Here is a 25799-nt window from a genome sequence, read left to right on the forward strand (position 1 = left end):
TATTATTTATTGATGCATATATAAGCCACCAAAATGCCAAAAGCATTTTCCATATTCATTTTGCAGTGGCACAATTACCTGAAATCCATCAATCAACTTACAATTTAATAATAGCAACAAAAAAAAAAAGTATCTCCATTTATATAGATGCAGACTTTAACAAAACAGACTTAAGACAGACAGACAGACTTTAAACATATTTTATGTGGTGGCGTATACCTACGAGTTTATAGAGATAGATTTACCTCCTCCTCCACATCAACATTCTAGACGAATGGGACACAGGAGACTTTTTTTTTGAGTCAATTGTAGGTAGTGGCACTCTACTGGGGATAGATTAGATACCACGAGAAACATACAAAAAGGTTTTAATGTCAGACAAACATTTCTCATGGACTCCTTCGCAGAGTATAGTCGTCCAGAATCAGACCTATATAGTCAAAGCAGCAATCAAAGCTGATTGCTTTGTTTTGCTCTTTTTTTTGTCAACTTCCTTCCTAGCCATTTGCAATTTTAATTGATCGCATGATTTCATTCATTCCAATCGATCGATTCTCTCTTCATCTGTATCATAGAACGCGTCCACATGGATTTTCTTCAATTTTTGTCCCATTGAGTTGCTATATGACGCGTACTTGTATCTATTTGTATCTCTATCCTTCGGAATAATTTAAAATGTATCTGTGATATCGAAGAACAGTGGTCTAAGGTTTGGCAAAAATTGAATTTTCAATTTATATTTCTTTGCCTTTTTTAGAAAATAGTTGAAAGTCAAAAATTTTGTAAAAAAGTGGATGTGGCGAAAATGACTTAGCAACATGTTTATAAACATTTTTGTCAAGAAAATATTTTAAGATTTTCAAACTTTTTCTAAAAATGAGATTTTGTTAAAAAGTCAGAAATTTTGTAAAAAAGTGGGTGTGACGAAAACACCTTAGCAACATGTTTATAAACATTTTTGTCAAGAACATATTTAAGGCTTCCCAAATTTTTTTTCAAAAACGTGATTTCTTTAAAAAGTCAGAAATTTTGTAAGAAAGTGGGGGTGTGACAAAAATGGTTCAGCAACATGTTTATAAGCATTTTAGTCAAGAAAATATTGTAAGCTTCCCAAACGACACAACCGAAAGTATTTTATTCAAAAATTTCGTACTGTTAATTGATTTTCTGAAAATGAGACCTCATTTAGAACTACAGTCTTCGGGTCTAAATCACATAAATTTGTGTGTGTAGGGGGACTTATTGTACCTTAAAATGTATCCAATATTATAGGTTTTTTTTTTTTGTGGTTGAGACAAAATCCAAAAACGAGATTAAAGAATATCAATAATATTCCGCAGCTGCAACAGCAGCCGCCGCCACAATTGCTTACTAAATCCGCGCGCTCAAAACCGAAACAAAAACCTTATAACCATTTGGTGGTTATCCGCATAGACAAAGACAAAAATAAATAAACTTACAGTTGCAACCATCCAGAGACCATAATAAGAATTGACTGCTTCGCAATATTCGGCAGAGTTTGCGAAGGGGGGTAGGGGCAAAATGTGGCAGCAGTGCGGTGGTATGACAATGCAATTTAACTATGAGCCCAATGAAATAACATAACCAAAGAGTTTGGAAATGTGTATGCACCCTAGATTCCCGGCCCAAGATGGAGGTTTTTTATTTATTTTTTTTTTTTGTTAAGCTCCAAATCCAATAGATACATAAACACTCTCTGGACCTCAAAAGAGGGGGGTAGTATAGAAATAAAAATAGAAAGAAAATCTCCCCCCGAGATATTGAAATAATAATAATTTTTGCTTAAACTATGCCATGCAGTTGCTTGCTATGGTCTGTGTTATATTGCCGCGCTGCAAGCCGTTGCCTGTCCTCGTGTTGGTCGTCGCAACATAGTCGCAGTCGTCGTTTTTGTCGTCGTCGATACTCTCGATCGATTGAAAGACATTTGAGAAACAATTGAGAATTATTTTAGCATAAGAGGTTAAACGTTTTTGCCAATAATAATGATACTTATAGAGTTTGCAGAGATATTGTTGTTGTTGTTGTTGTTGATTTTTTAGACCAATCATTTGAATGGAAGTTTTGTGGCATTTCATTTGAAACAGCACACAAACGCATATAATTCAAACAATCATCGTCCCAAAGGCAGTGAATAGAGTTTATGGCAGTTTACACTGCAATGATACCAGCCGGCAAGCTGACTTTGTGTTGGTGGCGCAGCGAACAGTGATGATGGCCTTAGGGTTAGCAAATCTTAAATTGTTTTTATGTGTGACGGGTAATTTTCGAGACAGTGGCGGCTATCAAAAACTCTGGAGCTGGAGGAAATATATAAAAATGAATAAAATTTTCGAAAGGAGTTCGTTAGGAGATTGATTTTTTTTGTAGAGCTTGTCGCCTACTCACAGAAAATCAAATGAAATTAGTTTTGACATGTCCTTGAGACGCAGCAGTTTGGAAAGTATATAAATGAAAAAAGTTTACATTTATTTCTAGAAATGACTTCATTTAAGTAAAATATCTTTTTTTTTTGGAAGATGAAAATTAATAACGTTTTGCTATTTTATTTTAGTTTATTTTAATGTATCATAATTTATAATTGATCTTTTTCAAAAAACAAACCAAGTATGTCATTTTATTTATTGTATAAAAATGTATTTTTAGAAAAAAAATTTGAAAATCGTTGGAGCCGTTTTTTTTTTTAATAATTTTTTATATATAAAAATTTTCTAAAATTTAAAAAAAAAAAAAAAAATTGGTATGCCATTTTGAAGAAATAATTAATTTACACATAAAAACGAAATTTCAAATATTTTCACCAACCCGTTTTCAAAAAATTTATTTTTCAAACAAAAAAATTTAGAAACATTTTTTAAAAATCCAAAAATGTGCTTTCGTATAAAAATTTTCGTTTAAATCGGGTTTGTTTTGTACGAGATATTTAGAAACCAAAAAAAACCATTCTATGGCAGGTACCGTTAATAACGGTACAAAAAATATTTTTTTTATTTCAAAAGTTGGCTCGTACAAATTTTAATCAAAATCGTTAGAGCCGTTTTTGAAAATAAAATAACCTTCATATTTCCGTTATATGACATTTAGGTACCGTTAGTGTTGGCCCTAAAAAAAATTTCTCATATAAGTCATAACCAACGAAGAAAAGTTTTTTTCTTCAAAAACGGCTCTAATTTTGATTACCATTCTTGCTGGATACAAGACTCAATTTAAAAAAAAAATTGTTGAAATTATATTGACGATAACTGACATATAACGGTTTTTTTTATTTCTAAATTTCTCGTAAGCGACCAAGCTTATTGTTAAAATACCTAATCGTAATATTATTTTTTTTTTACGTTTTCAAAAAACACGTTTTTGACTTTATTAGATATGATGACTGTAATTTGTCTATTTGGTTTCAAAAATTTTAAATTGTCAAAAATAATGGTTTTTTACTCTTAAACGGTGAGTACTATCCGAAAAGTGGTTTATGACAAATTTGAAGACTTTGTGCTTCTTTACAAACAAACATTTGGGTTTTATTTTTCTCAGAACTTTATTTATAAATACCTATATTATTTTGTCTAAAATTTGTTCAAACATTTTTTTTTCTTATCTCAAAAACACAGGGTGTAAAAAAAATTATCACTCCCCTACTTTAAGCTAATGTTGAGGTAAATTGGCTAAACATGAACGAATAAACCACATAGCTTTATTTAAAATGTTACGAACTTTATAAGTTACGAAAACAAGACAAATATAATGTACTTACTGTATTGATTTAGAGGAATCGTTTACATACCTGAAACAGAAAAAAAAAATAAAATTAAATATTTAATTTAATTAAAATTTAAGAAAAGTAACCAAAATTTGTTTGCATGCGAGTGTGCATTATTAAATTTTCTAAATTAACAACGAATGTCAAAAACAAAGTTTTCAAAAAAAAAATTAAAGTTCTTGGAAAATTTAGTGGTAACTAAAGCAAAATGTTAACGTTAATTTAGTCTTTTCAAGTTTTGAAACAATTTTGAACAATAATAGACTTGAAAGCTCTTCCTCTTATTCATGTTTACCTTAATTGCATGTCAGTTTTATTATACATACATTTTATAAAACTATTAATAGACTTTATCATTTTCTGTTTAAGCTAAATTTAACCAGATAACCAAGTTAAAGAAGGAAGTATTTCGCAAGTTAACGCAACCACAAAATAAAAAACAGGCTGCTGCTACAGTGTGTGTGTTATAATTTTTTACTCCGAGAAAACCAAAAAAAAAATATCTCAATTCATCAATGTCGGTTATAGACTGTCGCCAAAAAACCACTGCCACACACATTACCACCCGCTCTATAACTTAAAAAACACATTATAAAACCGCCTGCACCACACGGCAGGCAATGTACTCAGCTATGTGTGCAATAACAATTACGTAATTATTATAAATTTATTAATCCAACTTTATACCTTTCATATCTTTGTCTTCTTAAAGTCCTTTGCGATAAAATTAAATTATGATCTTTATATGGGTAAGAAATAACCAACTAACTTGCGATTGATTTGATATACCTCTGCTCTCTAAGAAAATTATGTACAATGTAGTAAATTTACTTAGACACACCTTGAAAAAAAAAAAAAATTCTTTGAATTTAAATCAAAATGTCAAAAAATAAGGATTTAAAGGCCAAATGAAATAAGTGATACAGTGTTTTATATATCATTTGAAAGGGTTCTTTAGTTGCAACAATCTTTTGTGCTGCACGATTTTCTAACTGTTCTAGTTCAAGAGATAATCACATCACAAGTTGCATTTTTAAGAATTTTTTTTTTTTTAATTTTGCTTTATTACAGTGTGGGTTTAACTAACTATTCCAAACTGTATATTAACACCACCGACACACATCACAAATGCTTATATAGAGATTATAATGGAGAAACCCCCCAACAACAAGACTTCATATTACTCTCACTTTCCATCAGACTTTATAATATTCCAGAGATTATCGCCACAATTTGACGACGACAACAACGACTTTGCTGACGACGACCAAGCCAAGCTCAACAGAGCTCTTAACACTCATAAGATACTGATACCCAAAGGAGTTATATCTTAAATGCGCAAGCGTATTCCGTTCGCTGCCGCCATATTTATGCATGATGGGCTATAAATAAACTCACTTTTCATACACACATTGCGCCAAGCGAGATTGACTGGCAGAATAAACAAACGCATGGAAAAGCCTCCACCCTGGCTTGGTATTTCGATATCTTTACATTTGGTATCTATCTTTCGCCTCTTTGGGCTGATAGATAGGAAAAAAGATACTTTTTTCATCCATCGTTCGTCGGTTTGTTGAAGGAACATCGAGTTACCAAACGAACAAACGACCCCACATCTCTTTTGACTGACTTAAAGTATCTAATGCGAACTTGTTGAAATCGCACTTTGATAACCACTATCTCAAGTGGATTAGTTTTCAGTTTCTATTTCAATTTGCTGCACAGAGATTGAGTAGGGTTTTGAGATACTTTTTTTTGATTATAAACAACAACACGTTTTAATTTTATTAAAAGATATTTAACATCGAAGAAGAAGGAGGAGGAAGAGGAAACGAAGCTGCGTCATTATATATAGACACTCGTATGTGGATAGAGAGAGAAAACGCATATTAATAAATTCATACAACAAAATGTGATTAATGGCACCATAAACAATATTTGCTTCATATTCATACGTTTTATTCGTATGTTTTTATTAAGTAGCGAAGTCAAACTGAACCGTGGGCGATTTAAACTGGACATTTTATTCGTGATGCGGGGGACAACTTACACACATTTACTCTAAAGCATATATTAATTTTTTTTTTTTTTTTTCATTTCTTAAATATGACAGACAAGTTTTCTTTTTAATAATTTTTAACCAGCTTAGGTAATACATATTTGTGAATTTGGTCATAAATTAATTGAATTATTAAATTAAGATTTTTTTTGCGTAAGACACTAATGGCCCACAGAGAATTGGAAATATGTGTTTGAGTAGACTGCGCAGACTGATATTAGTTACGAGTTCTACTTTTTTTTAATTCGTTTTTGAAATTTTCTCACGAAATTTTTTTAATTTGATCCAAATTTCGTAAGATAAGATTAAAAATTTTAATTAAGTTTCATGAGACACAAATTTAAACAGTGTTTAACTAATTTTCATTTTTTGTTTTAGAGATGTGAAAACAAATTTCTAAAAAAAGAACTTGAGACAGTTTTTAATTCATAAAGAAATACCTTAGTTCTGAAAATTCAATCTAAAGAAAAAAAGTTTCAGAAAAAGAACTTTCAAACTTTTCGATTATTTTGCACTTTGCAGGCATATTGAAAAGATTTTAGAACCATCAATAAATCTGAAAAAAATTAACTTTTTAAAAACTTTCTGAGGAAATAAAAGATGTTTTTTAAAGAATTTTTTTCTGTAATAATTTTTAATGAAGCAAATATAAGGAAGACTTTCGACTTCGTTCTTAGGCATTTTTCCAAGATCTTTTAGAACAACTCCGCAAACAGACCTGGGGCCCTGATATGGTTCCTAAAAGAAATCTTTTTTTACAGCCGTTCTATTTCGTTAGAAACTCTTAGTGAAAAGTGCTGTTAGAACGCTAGAACTGAATCTAAATCTGGTTTCAGAAAAATTCTAGCACGTACCATTTTTTTTAAAATGATTTTTTTGAAAAATATGAGTAGTTTGTAGTAAATAACCCTTTTAGATTTGGTTGACTTAGTACAAAAATAAAACTAATATTCGTATTGATGAGCTCAAATTTGGAGGACTTATTTTTCATAACATGATCTATCATATGACACCAAATTTGTATTTATTAATTAATGTCTACACACATTTTAAGATACTAATTGACAAAAACAGCAAAAATATTGAAATCCTGCAGTTTTTAGTAAATACCACATGAACAAAAACACCTTAATTTAGGAAAATGTAAAATCTCAACGCCCGTTATACAGGGTGTCCCAAAAGTAATGGATCAAACGAAATATGCTGATAGGGGATCTTAAGGGCTCTCAGAATTTGGTAACTTGTTCATCCCAAATCCTTACGGTTTTCGATTTAATGCAATTCTTGTGAAATTTCGAGAAATCCCTACTTTGCAACAGTATTTTGCTTCTTGCACCCATTATTGATTTTTGTTTTTTACAATTCTTTTACTTAAACATTGCCAAATAATTAGGAACAATTAACAAATTAAAATATTTTTTTATTTCATATGCCATTTTGCTGCAAATTAGATAACAGTTTCAAGTTTTATGAAAAATCAATTTCTAACTTTTATTTGAGAGCAACACCACAAAAAAAATTTGTACGGTGTGGGAATGGTTTATTATTTTAAAAAGTCGCCCTGTTATTGTAGTTTTCAAAAATGTATAAAAGTTTCCAAAGTTTCAGTTAGATCGCAAAATATTACAATTTGAATTCAACAAAACAGGGGTTTTCAGAGCAAAAATACAAACAAAAATAGAGGCTTTTGTTCAAAGAAAAATAAACAAAAAACAGTTCGAGAAAATGTGTTTATTTTTGGTTGTTTTTTGTTCTGAAAAACCCTGTTTTGTTGAATTAAAATTGTAATATTTTGCGATCTAACTGCAACTTTGGGAATTTTTATACTTTTTTGAAAACTACAATAACAGGGCAACTTTTTAAAATAATAAACCATTATCACACCGTACAAATTTCTTTTGCGGTGGTACTCTCAAATAAAAGTTTGAAATTGAAATTTTATAAAACTTGAAACTGTTAGCTAATTTGCAGCGAAATGGCGTATGAAATAAAAAATGTTTTGATTAATAGATTGTTCCTAATTTTATGGCAATGTTTTAGTAAAAGAATTGTAAAAAACAAAAATCAATAATTGGCGCAGGAAGCAAAATACTGTTGAAAAGTAAGGATTTTTCGAAATTTCACAAGAACTGCATTAAATCGAAAACAGTAAGGATTTGGAATGAACAAGTTACCAAATTCTGAGAGCTCTTAAGATCCCCTATCAGCATATTTCGTTTGATCCATTACTTTTGGGACACCCTGTATATATAAAAAGTCAAATATGTAAAGAAAACTATAATAAAATACATTAAAACAATTTTATACGTATTTTGTAATTTTATATAATATTTTTCTATTTAGAAATATATTATCTGTGATAAACCATTCGATACACTGCCTTCTAAATCTTAAAATTTGTCTTTCGTAGGAATAAAAGTATATTTTTCTTATGGTTTTTGATATGCTGAGTTCGAATCCGCACGTCAGGATTTTGAGATATAAGCGTTAGAGAATCACAAAATCAAGTTTTTGGTCAAAAAATCTAAAAAAAAAATACTATATCTCAAAAATAGAAGCTGATCGAAATTTTTAAAATTCAGATTCAAAATCGGCATACTTAAATCTATTAGAAAAATGTACTTTTATTCTTGGGAGAAAGAAATATGAAATTTTAATGATCAGTTTCTTTATGGTAAGCTATGCCAAACCTAGTTCACTTACTTAAATTTAGATATTTCGAATAACAAAAGAGATTTTGAGGAGATTGAAACTGAATTTGAAATTAAAAAAAAAGTTCTTTTATAAACCGTGAGAAGTTTAGTTAAAAAAGTTTACATTACGCCAAAATATTGCTTCGAAAACAGCTAACAAATGGGTTTTCGAGATTTTCTTACGATAATATCCTACAAACGTGATGTGCTAGGAAAATTTTTACTTCGGTTTCGGAATCAGCACACAAAAATGCTTTAGAAAAGTATAGTTTCATTATAAGGAGGATTTCCTTGCAGGCCAGTGTTATTGCTTCTAAAAAGGAAGAATAGAATTTGACACTTTTTTAACAAAATAGTAGAAATTAAATTAAGTCCAAATTGAAGGTTTCTCATTTTTTGAAAATAAATTATTTTTCAAATACAATGAAATCCAATTTTTATTTTGAAATATTGCTATTTTTCATCTGATTTCTTACGAGGGATGTTCCATAAACTATTTTATTCTATTTCATTGTTTTTTTTTTTTTTTTCTTATAAATTATCCGGAAAAAAGCAAGTGTGCACTGTCAACTTTTTTTTTAAATTTTCACTCAAAATATTTCCAATAACTACGAAAACCGATATATGTAGGTATGCATGTACAAGTTCGCCATATAAAAATAATATTTTTTATAAATCAATCAAAAATTATAAAATGCCTAAGAATTATTCAAATTAAAAATACCTCAAAAAAACCTATTAACTCGTCCTTTTTGATTCTTTTAGAAGCAATTTAAATTAAGAAAAAACTGCAACAATGTCTTCTTCTTCTTCTGTCAAACCATTAAACATTCAATTTGACCTCCATTCAATAAAGGAGTAAAGAACAAAAAAAAAAAAACACCAAACAACACCTTCATCACGATTGTTCACTCTTACACAAACTCCGGATACAATCTTGTGTTGCATTATTTCGACATTTCGTATGCAAGTTGCAGTAGCTACGCATTTAACCATCGATTATTATTATTTTTTATCGACGCGCCAATGTTTTTTTTTCCAGAGCACATCCTCTCTCGCAAAGGACTTGTTTCTATTTCTTTCTTTTTTTTTGTTTCTTTTAATTTTATTTGTCATGAGCCAAATTTTGCCGAAAAAAATTCCTTATTCCTTTCGCACGAAATTTTGTTTTAGCGAATTTTTACTAAGTGTTTGCGTGCCATGGCGGGTCTTGATGCGATGGTGGCTGTTAGTGGTGGCTGGTGTGGTGCTGGTGTCGTCGTTCGTCATCATCGTCTCGTCGTCGTCGTATCCCATTGATGTTCTCCTCCCAGGATTACTACTTGGTGTTCTCTGCCGAAAAATGCATTCTCGGTGCCGGGTCTGATCCACCTCTTCTTCCGCACCTTTCAATATGTGTCCCTCTCATTCTCTATCGACCTTTGTTTTATTTTATTCGTTTTTCGGTTTTCGATATTTTATGATAATGGACACATAAACAACATAAAGCATAATTATAAGAATCCTCAAAGGAGCAGAGAGAGAGAGTTTCTGGCTACAAGAAGAAATCCAGACTCAAAGGCAAACAAAACAAAAAAAAAACAAGAAAAATATCGTAAAAAAAAAGGTTCTTTCCAGCCGAACTTCTTCAAACAAGACTTCTTCTTGGGAGGATGGTGGTAAATCCTTTCCATCAGTCCTTTTTTTATTTTTATTTTTTTTTTATTGGTCCTCGCCATTTTTTTATATGAGGAACGTTTAGTGAGGCCATTTGAATTTGATGTTGTCGTTTTTGAAAAACCGTTTTGTTCACAACAACGTTACGCATGGCTATTTAAATGTTTTGTGGTTAGCGAAAACTGCATTAATATGTATATGCACAACTGCACACACACACTCGCGTCTTCAGATTCGAATTCATCGTGTTTTTGGTTGTTTTTTTTTTTTTGCAAAAACTGTTGGGCTTCCTTTTTGACCATTCCTCCATGGATTCAACGGTGCTACCTGAATTTTGATAAATTGGCCATAATGAGTGAATTTTTGTCGTTTGCAATATATTCTCTTCTCTCGGGCTGACTTGCAGGTCGGCCAGAGGCGTGCGAGGATTTTTCTGTCCTATAAACTTGAAAGGCTTTTAAAATTTATTTTTTGTTTACTTTAATTGTTTTTCATGTGGAAAATAACAACAGCTCAGATCTTCTCTTGGCTTGGATGCAAAAGACAAAAAAAAAAAAAAAATAACAAAAATTATTAAAAGAATATATAACTGATAAATAATTTTAACGAACTGCTAAAGATACGTGTGTTTGTTTTTGTTGTGTGTAATTGAAGGAGCTGCTGGCTCTCGAGTCGTCTTCAAAAATAAATATGATGATCATTTGGTAGAGCTTCTGTAAGTTTTGAGTGGAGAAATATTTTAAATGCTGAAACCACATCATCTTTTGCGTTTTGTTTGCGCGAGAATTTTTGCTCCGCTCCGCAAAATGATAATGTTGAATGGATGTTGATTTTTGAATTTTATTTTTTTCTTTTTTTTTTTTTTCATGCCAGGAGTGAATGCTGAAGTGCAGTGTGTCTTTGATTAAGAAATTTGAGTCACTTTATCGAGTTGTCGTATAGGAAGGAATTTGTTTCTTAACATGGAATAATGGAAAAAATTTCTTGTGAAATTTTGTCAGTATAAAAGTCATTTATTAAGTATTGGATGTCAGGCTTTTTTTTTTGATAAAATTAAAGTTTTCATGGAAATTTAAAAAAAAAAGGTTGATAAAAATTCGAACTTAAGACATTAACATTATGCTAGTTCAAATAACCGACCAAGAATGCTTAACACGATACGTCAATAGTTTTTCTAGGCTGCCTCAGTTAATAAAGTTTAAGCCTCTAAAGTTTTCTGTTTCAATCCAGAAATCAACGATTAGCATCATTATAAAATATATTTTTTGATAATAATCAAAAATTACATAAGAGAGTCTTGTTATTTTATTTATTAAATTTTTGTACAAAAACATTTTAGGAAATGTTAAATGTTAAAAATAAGAAAAATTTTCTGAAAAAAATATTTTTGAATTAAAAAATAAAAATATTCAAATTTTTGTTTTTATATTTGATTAAAATTTGCTTTTACATAGCTTTTTTAATTATTTTTCGAAAATTTTTAAATATGTAGGTATACAATTTTTGGTATTAATGTTCAAATCATTTAGAAAAATGTTTTTTTTTTAATTCTAATATTAAAAATAAATTTTATATTAATTTTTAATTTTTCAATTTTTACATTATAAAAAGGAGTACTGGAGCAGTTTTTGACAGTACTTTCTTTTAAAAAATTAATTATGGGAGGTACTTTTATTATTAGCAGTTGTTTTAAAAGCCTTCTTCACACTAGAGTACTAATTTAAGTTTAATTGTTGTCAAGTATAAATTTTTTTAAATTTTTATAGGACCCAACTCAATAAGATCTCACGAAAGGAATAAAATAAAAAGGGTGCTCTCAAATGAAAAAAAAACTTGTATTACTTTCTGCTTTAACGCCTAATCAGGTTCAGGCCAAAAATGCCAAATTTGTATGTACTTTCCCGAAGAATTGGTGAAGCTTGAACAAAAAACTTCAGAAATATCTTTAGATGAATGAAATGCCTTGCACTTACTATTCTCATTTTATTCCTATTCTAATAAAAGCGTTCTTTTTTTTTCATAAAATTAAAATAGATAGTATTGTAGAAATAGTTCGGCAAGTGTGTCTATGTCTATGACCTCAAAACATCAAACGTCTAATTTATTAAATACTTAATACTGCACTTAAATAAGGTATCATTTGAAAAAATATTGTGTTCATTCTAAAACATGACGCATTTACATATTTTAGGGGACGAATAATACAAAACAAAAGACCTGACGCCCAAACCTTAAAATTCTTTAAAAATAATCATTTTCAATTCAATCCAGATCTTAATATTATAATTTTTTCTCTTAGGGGGTGTTTACAAAAATTATATTTAAATACAATTCCACCTTTAATACGTGACGCCTATGCAAAGTTTAGTTTAAAAAGAAAAAATCAATTCAAAAACTATGTATATTAAATACCTTCGATGTCAATGCAGCGTTTTTTTTTTTTTCTTAAAGACTTTGATTTTTTTTTTCTTTTTTTTAATATTTGCATATAAATATGGTTTGACCATATACATAATTGAAAATACACTTTTTTATTTGAATAAATAATTTTTTCAAAACAAAACTAGCAATTGTTTAAAATCAAATTGTCTCTCTTTTCAAGGCTTTATATTCCCACGCTCTTGCTTTGTTTTTTGTCTTAATGCATATTCAAATTAATGAGACATTTTGTTGCAATTTTTTATTTTTTTATTTTCTGCATAACGAAGTAAATTTGTGCAAAAATATTAATAATTGCCAAGCAATCTACCCCCGAGTGAATATTATAATAACTATATGCTCTGGTTTTAGAGCAAAAAAAAAGAACTTATAATTATTATTTCAAGTCCTCTAGGTTAAACCGCGGCGCAGCGGCGCCAGACTATCTCACTTATTATATTATTCTAAAAAAAAAAAAATGTATATAGAATGTTGATTGAATTGCAAAACTAAAATAAGTTTTCTTAGCGAGAAAAAAAAGTAACAAATTATGTGAATAAAAGTTGTGTATGGGTGTTTTTGAGCTGTCTTAAGGGGAAAAACTGTATTACAATGACGTCTTAACTGACGTATTAACACGTCAACTTTTTAAAAAATATTTTAAAAATGGTTTGTTAGAGAAAAATAACCAAAGATAGATTGATTGAAATGTAAAACATTGTAAAATGCCAAAAATATACTTTTATCCCGATTTCAATGCCCCTTCTCCATTTTTTTTTTTCCCAACCAATGCAAAATTATAACAAAGGCGCATGTGAACAAAAACCAAGCAAATCCAAGTGCATTGTGCACACGCAGCAGAGTGCATTTATACATATATAATATTGCCTGGGTTGCAGATTTATTTGATGATGGCCATGGTCTCTGTGTGTCTGCCCGTGAGGAATGCATTTAAGTGATTAATTAAACAGAGTTTTTCAATTACCATTTATTGATACAATAAATCAATTTCTGGTCTGCACTCCACCACACTACCTAGTTAACCTCCCCTCTGCTCTCTTTCTTATCATTGGCACTTTGGAACTTTGGACACAAAAAACGACATTGTAGTGAAAAAAAAAAAAAAACAAAAAAAAAACTTCAGTTACACTCTTAATGAGTTGCGAAGCACACTGCTGCTGGATTGTGTCCTCGATTGGATATAATGGTAGTTGGTTTGGTTGGTAAGTAAGTTGGTGTGCTTATACACTCTTGGTGACCAAGAACGCGAGTGTTGTTGGGTAAAAATTCTCTCTCTCACATGCAGATGCAGATTTTCTACTTGTTTACTGCTTAATCTTTTCATGTCGAATGAACAGCCGCGCATCTTGTATTAAGGATTAAGGATTAAGAATTTTTTTTTATTCGGTACATCGAGGGGAGAAGGATGAGAAGCTTGTGTGCTGATGATGCGCGCTACAGCATCTCTCAGCAATTGCTAATGGTAATGGATGACTTGTGCATTGGTAATTTTAACTGATGTGGTGTTTTTGTTGTTGTTGTTGTAAAGTGTAACTCCCTTTAGATGAATGACTTTCCATTTTAAGTGACATTGGAAAATGATAGTGGCTTCACGGTTGTTCTGTTTTTAAGTGCATTCCATTTGATTCTGTCTGTGATTTTTCCACTTGGTTTTTGGTTTTTTTTCTTACTTTACCATCATCCATCTCTAAATCAGCACAGAAAAAAAAAAAAAAAGAATTAAAACAAATAAATGTGGTAAAAAATTAAAGAAACACTTGAGAGAATCGAGTTGAATACAGTAAACGCAATATTCATGGGTCAGGCAAAAAAAATAAGCGTTGTTTTGATTTAATTTAATTTTTCTTACTTTTTTTTTTTCTTTAAAAAAAAACTTGACTTCATCCTTTATTTGCTTATAGAGATGCCGCAAGTTGATAAGTAAATTGAAAATTATTACCTTGTCGTGATTCGAATTAAGAGACAAATAAGAAAAATAAAAACAAAAATACAAAATAAAAAGTGCCTGATTCAATGAAAAAGAAAAAAAAAATTCGTTAATTATGCAAAAAAAGTGTTAAAAGTGCAATAAAAATTAATATATTCGTTTATTCGGATTGCTCGGTTGAGGATTGTTATGTCTCTTTTAAGAGGTGATAAATTAATCCTTCGCGCTACGAATGTACCAACTAGGATAAATCTTTAATCTCAACTATGCTTTGTTTTTTTTTTCAATAAAGTTTGCTTCTCAGCTCTTATGTTTTGTTATTTTTTTTTTCTACTATGTTCTTGTTTAAAAAAAAATTACTTCAATCTATTTCTATTTTGTTGCATCAAAACACGCAAATATCGTTAAATTTATTTTATTTAGGGCCAATTTTTCAATAGTCAGTTAAACAGTCAGTTAGTACTTATTCCTAAGGATAGAGAAAAAATCAATTTTTCAACAAGCAGATATAGCTTATTCCTTAGAATAAAACTATCTGCTTCTTTCAGAGACGAATAAAAATTATTCTAAGGAATAATCTCAACAAAAATATTGTATCAGTTGTCAAAGCTATTTTGAAAGAATTTTGAAAAAAATACAGTGGAACACAAGAAAACAAAAACAATCATGAATAAAAATGACGTTTAATTTTAAATATTTTTGAATTTGACAATTTTTTTTTGTTATTCTGTAGAATAAATTATTATTGATTGAAAAATTCAATGTTTTTATCTGATTGTTTATGAGCCTAATAACTTTATTCGTCGAACAGTTAACTGACTGTTTATTAGAAGATTGAAAAATTGGCTCTTAAAAAAAAAAAGGTTTGTTACTCAGCTCTTTTGTTTTAATATTATTTTTAAATAGAATCTATAATTTTCTACGAATACAAACATTATATTATTTTAAAATTAAAAATTTTTTACACCAGTTACTCCCATTAAAAAAGGGAATTCGTTGTGGAAAATACTTTTTAAGAATAAAAATAACAATGTATAAATAGAGTGTGGGGAACTTTTCTCGGATTATTATGTCCTAAAACCTATTCATAAACCCTTAAAGTGATAAAAAACAAAAATTGTTAAAATAATACTTGTGATCTGAACTCAGAAGACGGATTGATTTTTAAAAGTATTTAACGATTTTCTTTGAACAATCAGCTATAAAAATTGCCGGCAGTAGATCAAAGCCTTTTTTTTTCTAAAAATATACTTCAATCGGAAACCTTTTGAAAAATAGGGTTCAAGTTCTAAAAATAAAAAAAAAAAAACCCAGTACTCATAATAAATTTCAGTTTAATAATAAAAATTGGATTTTCTTCGGCAGAATTGTATGATATTTCATCAAATTTTATCTTATTTGCCGACAGAATATTTCATCACAATAAGTAGATTTGTGTTTTTACATAATACTGTAGATTATTCTTAGGTTTTTTTTTTTATAGGATAATAAAAAGATTTATGAATAATATAAACCTTTGTTTTTTTTTTTTTTTCTTTGAGTGTGAACATAAAAATTTGTTAGAGGCGGATAGAAATCTTAAAAGTGTGAGTTCTAAAGTTTGCGGTATTTTTTATTATATCAATCTTTATAGGTACATTAAAAAAAAAAGAAGAATAATGTTCGTTGTGAAATATTTGAGTTCAAAAGCAAAGCAAGTTCCAGCAATAATATGTCATTCACATATCTAAATCAGGCTATTATATGCAATGACCTTATAGTTAAATAAAATACATGTTTTTAATTTTCTAAACCAAGTTCGCTACTCAGCTCTTTTGTTTAATTTTTTTCTAAATAAGATTCACCCAATAAATAAAATAATGAAAAATAAAACACCTAACAATAAGTCCTAAAAAGATACATAAATGGTAAAAATAAAAACAAAAACAATTTTGATTAAAAAATGCACAACATTTTTGTTATAAAAACCTCGAGTTTGTTAATTTTTCATTTAAATTTATTATTTCAATTTTCATAAAACATTCTTCAAGTTTTTCCTTCAACCAACAAATCAAACAACCAATTAGTTTGTTTTGTCAACCACAATCACTTAATTGAAACAATATAAGCATTTCAATTAAGTGACAAAACGAAAGGTTTTTTTTTTAGATTTTAATTTTAGATAAGAAAAACCTTCGCTATACAGTTTAACAAAATTAAAATTAGTAAAATATTTGATACTTTTTTAAGAAAAACCATGATTTATAAATATTTATTAGACAAAAAAACATATTCATTAAAATCAATCTTAATTAAAATTTCAAATGTCTTTTAATTAAATCATGTTCGTGTTATGTGCGATCATATGTTATACTGATAGATGACTTTTGTAAATTATAACTGTTATTTTAAGGTTTTTGTTCTTTAAATATTCTATGGTTTTTAAATTAAGAAAAAAAATAGAAAAGTGTTAAAAACATAACTAAACAAAAAAAAAAACTGAAATAAACAAACATAACAAAAAAAACAAAAATCTTCAACGAAGACCGAAAAACCCAAGGTGTCAGAAAAGTCAACGATCGTGTTATTAGTCGTAGTCAAAAGATAAAGTCAAGAAAAATAGGAAATCATTGTGGGACGCACTTTATTGTTTGTATCTTCGTTAAGAAGGCATACGCATTTTGTGGTATGTCTACAAACCAAAAGACAGACTTAAATTTTACACCATAACCACCATCTTCGATCGGTCCATCGTCATCATACTCTTTTCGTCTATGTGATGCTGTGGAAAAATAAAAACATTTCAGCAGCAGAAGTAGTCGGTAACTAGTAACGCCAAAATAAAAAAAAAAAAAAGTATAGAAAAAAAAAAAACATTACAACGATATAACAACAACAACAAACACCAAACAATAACAATAAAAATAATAATACAAGTTCCCCCCAAAGCTATGCTAAAGAAGAGAAGAAGAAGAAGAAAAAAAAATCAAAGAAAACATCAACATTTCTTCAACGCACAGAGCACAATTTCAAAACCATGACTAACACGGAAGGCTGTCGTCTCGGTGGTAAAAGAAGAACACTCAAAATCGGTTCTGTGTTTTTCGATATTCGTCTATAAGAAGAAGAAGAAATAAGAAAATGCCAAAGAATGAGAAGTGAAAATAAAAATTTAACTAAAGAAGGTATCAGAGAAGAATAAATAAATGCCATCTCGTCGTCTTTCCATGGACCAAACTCATCTGCGACGAGCGAGTCATGCGAAGATGCACACATGTTTTCAATTCTTTTCAAGAAGTAGGAGGAAGGTGTTACGAATCAAACCGAAGTAAAAGACAAGAAGAGACTCAACCAAAAAACAAAACAACAACAAAAAAGTGTAAAAATACAGAAATAAAACACAGACCAGAACTGTGTGTTCCAGAAGACTTTTTCTTCACAAAAAACCGGATTCCCTTCGAACAGGAACCATGGAGTTAAAAGTACGGTGTAAACTAGCCACGCGGCAACCTGGAAGAAAATCAATTTCCAGGGGTGTATTTATTGAACTAAAAATTGTTTTCCGGAGATGATGCAAATTGAGAGGCTCAAAATGAATATTCGATAACTGCTCTACGTAAATATTTTTTCTATGATTCTTGTTTACTCTATGAACGTAAAAAAAAACGAATTAAGACAAAAATTGCTCAAATTTTAAGACTTTCTGTATACACAAAATCCGTGTTTCAAGCCTTAAACAAGTACCAATGTAATTTAATTTTTTGTATTATGAATTTTTATAGAAAAAATATTTTCATAATCGAAAGAGGCGTTTTTGACGTGATAACGTCTTATCAATCAATGAACCATGGCAGAATCCACGAAAAAGTGACGCCATTTTCTCCCGTTCCACTTGAATTTTTTAGCAGTGCGGCAAAAATTTCAATTAAAAATGAAAAATAAATGATTAGAGATACAAAAATCTTCTATAGCTTATTTGAAAGATATTAACCTAAAGTTGAATATAAATGAAGAATTTTTAAAAATTGTGTTATTTAATAGGGTAAATAGGGGTAAAACAGAATTGAAAAAAGTGGCTATTTTCTAAACACGACTTTGTAGAAAAATGATTTTTTTTAAATCGATAGATAGGCTGACAATAGTATTCAAAAAACTCAAAAAAAATTTTAAAACCAAGTTATAAATGGTTTTTTAAAACTAAAACATGAGGTAGACCTTTGACAAAGTAGTGATTTTAGGTAGGGGAAATTTTTTTTGAAAATTTGAAAAACGTCATTCGAAAGATAATGAAAAAAAAGTTAGGGATCTGGTACAGATTTTTTTTAAGTCTCTACGTTTCGAAATATGAATTTTTGAAAAACACCTACTTTTTTGGTGTATTTTTGGGTGAGTTTTGTTTTGTTTTTTTTTTTTTTTTTTTTTGTAGCATTCAAAAAATCACATACTTATAGAACATGTAGTCTATAATTGCGCGCATGTATGTGAAAATTGTTGGTATTTTAAAATAATTTTTTACTGAATAACGGGAAAAACAAGTTTTTTTTGTCCCAAGTTTTTTGACCGTTTTTAACAGTTTTTTTATTTTTATCTTTTTTATTCAAAAGATAAATAAATAAAATTTATACTGTAGATAGATAATAGATAGGACTATATCTGTGCAATAACGGTACATTTATTATAAGCTACACAATGTTAAATTAAAAAACTTCAGAAATACCTTAAAACACTTGTGGAGATCTGTTGCCTCTGACCAGCTACCAGTATGGGAAGTACCGTATTCTCAATTTGAAATTTCGACATGGTTGGCTTTAAAAAATTCTTACTTTTTTTGTAGGCATCTTAAAAATATGATTGAAGCGTCATATAAAAGTTGAAATAATAAACTTTCTTATGATATAAAATTTAAAATACTTTGTTAAAAAAAAATTGATTTAATGGCATGAGAAGATAAAAAAGATTGATATTTTTGCTTTTTTTGATGAATACTGATTGGGTTCAAAAAATTCTAGCTCTTTTTGTAGACGTCGCACAGACATGGGCGATACAAATATTTTGAGCTGAAATAATAGGCTTTCAGATGGTATAAAATTTATTATAGGTTAGTTTAATAAAAAAATTCATTTTTGATTGATGGAAGTGATTTTTTCACTTTTTTCATAAGAAATGATTGTTTTTAATAAATTATTTTAATACTTTTTGCGCAATGTAAAAATTTAAAAATGGTTTTATTCTTTAGAAGAAATATTTGGCTTTTTAATGGTATTTTTTTTTTTTTTTTGTAAGCTTTTCAAATAAAAAAAAATAATATAATGAGAAAAGAATGGTAATTTTTTTTAGCTTTTTCTTGTAAATTATGATTGTTTGAAATAAATAAACGCTTCAATTGACTCATTTTAAACAAAAGTACACAACCTGTTTTCTTACGACGACGTTAGCACGTTAAACCATCGCCCGTAAACCGACTTTACCGACAACCACTTTTTTTTACTGTTTTGTGGACCTTTACTTTTTGCCAAGTCTCGTGAGGGTAACCTTTTTGAATATATTTATTTTTATATAATTTTTGTCATTGTTTTAATTTTGCTTACTGAAATCATATCATTCTTTCAATTGTTAAAGATTTTTGAACTTATTTGAACAAGATTTTTTTTCCTAATCCCCAAAAATTAACCTTCATTTCATGACACATCTCAAAACATAACTCTTCGCCTAAAATTCCAAAAATACTTAGTCCAATCATGTTCCGTCTGCAGTGATGTTGATGATGAAGATGCTGATAATGACGAAAAAGACGAGCGAGGCTACTCGAAAAATGACGATGAAGATGATGATGATGAAAAAGATGGTGATGGTGTGTAGTGGAAGTGCCCGTTTGTGGTGGCGATTCTGGAAGAGATTTTACTCCTAAAAGACTTCACGTGAGATTCATTTTTCTGTTGATGAGATATCGAGATTATTTGTGGTGCATTACCTCAGGAAAGATAATAAATTCTTTTAGTATTTTTATTTTCTTTTTTTTTTTCTTGAATATTCGTTGGTTTATATTTTGTTCTTTCTTTTTTTTTGGTTTAAAGTGGGTTGTGTTGAATTGTATTTTCCTTTCATTTTTATTTGATTTTTTTTTTTTCATTTCTGTTGTTGTTGTTGTTATTGGTTGCTGCTTACTATCGCCCTTTTCAACTTTCAAAGGCACTCACGTATACCTCCGTATATATACGACAACACTGGACTGGCGATTGTGAAGTTACATCGTTGTTGTTGTTGTTTTTTTATTATATATTTTTTTTATTTTTTGAAAAAAAATTTCGGCAGACAAAAAAGACCGAAGAATAAAATACAACGAACAAGAAAAAAATAACAAAAGATGAGATAAGGGCTTTTAAGCGGTGACCTAACCAAATCACGCACATGGATATGGGTATTTTGGAAGGCGACAACATTTATTCATTGGTTGAAGGTTTTTTTTTTTTTGGTCTTGTCTTGTCTGTTTTTTTTTTTTTTTTTCCAAAATTTTATATTTTTTGTTATCCTATTTTTTATGTGACAGGTCGTGAGTGAAGTTTATTTGGTGGTAATTTCTTAATTATTTACTGATTTTTCGAGGAAAAAGGAATCAAAGTTAAGAGAAAATCATTAAATTAGTTAAGTGGTTTTGGGGATTTTACTTATATATTTCCTTAAGGGAATAAAAGTGCTATCAATGACTTGTGTCATATCGTATAAATTTGTGGTTTGGATGAAATGTATTTTTTTGTGTTTTCTTGTTCTTGTTACAGAAAAAAAAAAAACCATTCTAACGACCTCGTAAAGCAGTCTTAACGACTAAGCCGATTTAGACTTATCATGGTTAATAAGATTAGACGGCAAGAAATTAGAATACAAGTTTTTTTCTCTAATGTTGGTGGTTGATTGAAGGTTTTGGTTCTTGAAAAAAAACTTTATTACTTCATAAATGAAAAAGGAAACTTTTCCGAAAAGAAATCTTTTAAGGAAATATTTATATCCATTAACTTTATCATAACAAGACAAGATAATATGATTTCACTCAAGAATATTCTATCCACTACAAATGCAAGAAAAAACGAATAATGGTCAAAGACAGGAAAATACATAGATTACAAGTAAAAATGCATACAGGCCTATTTGTTGGTAGATAAAAAGGTTGTAATTGGGGTGGTGGATAGCAAGTTCTGAATATTCTTCCATTCGCTAAGCTTAAAGGGGTCCCTTACTTATATTTTTTTCAATATTAGTAGGTTAAATATAAAAAAATATGTACTATAAATTTTAAGCTGGGCTTATTTTACAAAAAATTGTCGCACAAAGTTTTCTTTATCACTCACCGTCTAAAATTAAGTTTTTGTGACCTTTGACCCCGTTTAAGAAAAAATCATTCCGAATTCGAGATACCTGAATGGGAGGGAATAATTATATGAGGAAATATCTTCAACTTATTTTAGAAAAATTTTAAATACAAATCGGAAACTATGATTAAACTTTTCTAAAGAAAATTTCACCCTCCCAGATTCAGATGCGAAGTTTTAATATAAAATCACCTTTTTGCAAAGAATATTTCATAATTTTATGTGCTACGATATTCCCCAAATTTATTAAGTGAGTCAAAAAAATCGAAATTCGTTTTTTTCGATTTTGTACTGCGAAAAATCAATTTCTAGACACGTCTAGAATATACACACCAAATATGAGCTCTTTATATTAATTAGAAGGTCCTCCGCTTAGCAATTTTCCATTTTTTCCATCAAGCTTCTACTAAAAAAAAATCATTTTTTTATTAATTGACTTTTTAGCATTTTTCTTTACATATTCTTATAGAAAATTGAACGCTCTACAAAAAAGATCTTAAACATTTGTTCGTTTATCTAACCGTTTAGAAGGGGAAACCGACGAAGTTACGAATACCAGAGTTACGGGCGACAGAGTTACGAGCGTCAAAGTTACGCGAAACCGAAGTTACGAAAAACTAGAATTACGAATTCTAAAGTTATGTTAAGCTATGACATGTGATTTTTGGGTTGGCAACAATGGCGAGGAACGATATGGAATTATGGAAATACAAACAAGAGATTAACATTTTTGCATTGGTCAGAACTAAAGGAGTAAAGCGAAAATGGGTGTTATTTAATCTTGTAAAATTTTGATTGGATAGGTATAGATATACATATATGGTTTCGTTTTTGTGAGAAGATCGCAAAAACGTTGAAATAGAAAAAAAAAACATAAGTATACTTATGTAAGTTTGGGGGACATAATTGAAATTAACTTCTTATTTGTCCAACTAATATTGCACCTACGTATCGATATTCTCTTATTTATGTTTCCATAATTCCATATCGTTCCTCGCAATTGTTGCCAACCCAAAAATCACATGTCATAGCTTAACATAACTTTAGAATTCGTAACTCTAGTTTTTCGTAACTTCGGTGTCGCGTAACTTTGACGGCCGTAACTCTGTCGCGCGTAACTCTGTTATTCGTAAGAAGATATTTGAGGTCCAAAAATCGAGAAAATTTTTAAATATTCGTTTTTTGTTCTAAATTTTGTAACATAATGAAAAAATTTAATAATCGAACGCGCATGACATATTCTTGTAGGAAACAGTTTGCTCCGCAAAATTATTAATCTAACCATTTGAAAGATATTTGAGGTCAATGTTAAAAAAAATTATAAAAACATTTTTTAGTTTTAAAAATTTTCCAAACCACTGAAACTTCATTATTTTCAAATTATCAAGATATATTCTTGTAGGGGCTTAAACGATCTACAAAAATTTCGTGGCATCAAATTGATTGCTTTAACCGTTTAGAAGATATTCGTATCCAAACCAATGCCCACTGATTTCAGTAGTTTTCTTATGATACGTATGCATTGCGATTTGCCTTTCTGACACCTTCAACGCTTCAGTTTAAATTTTTTCTTCTTAGATGAGACCAAAATATTAAGCTTCTTCTGAAACAGTAAGTTGCGAACTTTTGTATTTTTGTATAAAGAAGATTACGAGATTGGTTATTTGAAAGTTGACATTGAGTCCAAATTTCCCCGCCCATTTAAGTACCTTGTGGAGAGTTAAGATAATTTAGACAAGTTTCTACAGAATTTGAAAATGGCTAACTGATAAGGGGATGACAAAGGTGACAAAGCCTATGCAATCACTTTGAATTCTTCCGTAACCTGGATAAATAAAAGTTCATTATTAAAAATAATATTCTGTAAAAGTTAAAATAGTAGGTATAAAAAAAAATAATGTTCAATCAAATCTATGAAGACATTTTAAACTTCCCCCTCATCATTTAAAAAAAAAATTGGAAATAAATAAAAACATTTCTCTATCTTTCATGGATATTCTCGTTTTGGCTTATAAGAGTCAAAACTACTTGGTACTCATATCGACCTATTGTTTGAGGGAATTATAATAGTAAAATTATTTATGAATATTCAAAAATAAGAAATAAACAATATTTCTTACATAAAATCGCAAGTTTGCATATCAACTCTTTTGTATTGAAGAAGTATTCCTATAAAAAAAGAGGATATAGCAATATTTTATGCCTTCCCCACCAGTTTTATAAATTAATTGGTTAATTGCATTATAGTCCAATATTAATAGAACTCGAAAGGGTTGTCATGTCATTATATTGAAAGAAAATCAGGGTTGCCATTTGTTAAAACGTTAAAAAAAGAAAATGTAAAGATTTGTTAACATATGAAAGGCATGATTAACACATTATATTTATTTTTCATGACTAACAATCATCAAAATAGCTATGTTACAAAAAAAAAATGGGTGTGTTAAAGATAACTTTAATAACAACACCAATCAAATCATAGATAAAACAAATAGTGATGGTTTTTCTTTCTTTTTTTTTCATTTGTTTAATATATTTCTTTTCCTTAAAAGAAAAGTGTTATTTATTCGGCGTTTTTATTTGTTGGCATGTTTCTTAACTTTTCGATCACACCATCACGAATTTAATACAAAAAAAAAAACAGAAAAAAACCTTCTATTTTAATGATATTTTCCAAACTAGATATCATATTGAATGCTCGCCTAGCTCGAATGAATAAAGCAATAAAATATCTCCAAGACCTTTTTTTGTTTGTCATAATAATCTCTTAAACACCTCACCCAGTTAATGCGCTTTTGGTTTTTTTTTTTTCTCTCCTATTCAGAATGTATAAATAGTTAAAGTGGCTTAAACCAAAAAAAAAAAAAAAAAAATCATAAGACACTATCGTCTCCCTATTCGTGGTAATAACAATCATTTAAATCAAATAAAACATCCACACCAAAGTGCAAAGTACCAACACCCACCAGCACAGTACTAATTTACATTTTTTACCATTGCACTGTCAAGATGAAAAAGGCAGGAGTAGAGGAACTATGCTTTTTTAATTCATGCTACGTCTCGTCGTCGTCCCTATAGATGATTCCTTTTATATATTTTTTGTTTGTATATATTTTATTGTTGTTGTTGTAGCTGTTATATTGTTCGTCACTTCACGTTGGTATATATCCTCGCGCTGATGTTAGCTGTGGTAATGAAGATATCAAATTCGAACCGACTGGAAGTAATAACCAATATTACTGCACCTATAAAAGGTTATTCCATCAAACAACAAAACATAACACTTTATTTTCTTAACTCTTTTCATTCGTCTTGGTTTATTTATTCGTCTTTTTTGTATCTTAACATCTTTTTATTTTTTTTTTTTAAATCTTCATCTCTCACTTCAATAGCGCGCGAGAGAAGAAGAGACCCCCGCCCGCTTTTCTTTGTGTGTGATTGCTGTGGCATGCTCTAGGGCCCCGTCGTCACCACGCGGCTAAAATTAATATCTAAATGGTACAACAAAAGAGACAGACAGGTATAAAACTAACTAGAAAACAGATGAAATCAATGACCTAACAAGAGGTTCCACAATCCGACAGATATAAAATAAAAAAAAAAAAGTTTCTAGAAAAATACAAAAAAAAATAAAAAAACACACAAAAGATATCCAAGAACAAGTGCAAGAAAAATTCCAACTTCGACTCGGACTCGGGACTTAAACTCGAACTCGAACTTGGGCCTCTTTTAGATTCTTTTTTTTTTTGTATTATTTTTTGGTGTGTCTTCTCCTCGTTCTATTATGTCTGGTGTGGAATAAGATCCGCCTCCTCCATCTGCCGGGACAAACCATCACCATCATCATCATCAAGATTCGAGCCCATGGTCATGACGACGATGAAGAAGAGTATACCGCCGCCGC

At 29.5% G+C, this 25799-nt stretch overlaps 1 protein-coding gene and 1 long non-coding RNA gene across 2 annotated transcripts in view; one reads left to right on the plus strand and one right to left on the minus strand.

The window, feature by feature from the left end:
- Positions 1 to 20506, plus strand: part of LOC129908589 (uncharacterized) — a 34856-nt gene extending 14350 nt beyond the window's left edge. The window contains exon 3 of the long non-coding RNA XR_008771305.1: positions 20263 to 20506. This is a non-coding gene — a long non-coding RNA (uncharacterized LOC129908589). The remainder of the gene's footprint in view (positions 1 to 20262) is intronic.
- The window catches only part of LOC129908494 (cadherin-related tumor suppressor), a 281238-nt gene that overhangs the window by 202193 nt on the left and 53246 nt on the right, over positions 1 to 25799 (minus strand). The window lies entirely within an intron of this gene.

This window comes from Episyrphus balteatus, chromosome 1 (assembly GCF_945859705.1).
Source record: "Episyrphus balteatus chromosome 1, idEpiBalt1.1, whole genome shotgun sequence".
In the NCBI taxonomy this organism is placed as follows: Eukaryota; Metazoa; Arthropoda; class Insecta; order Diptera; family Syrphidae; genus Episyrphus; species Episyrphus balteatus.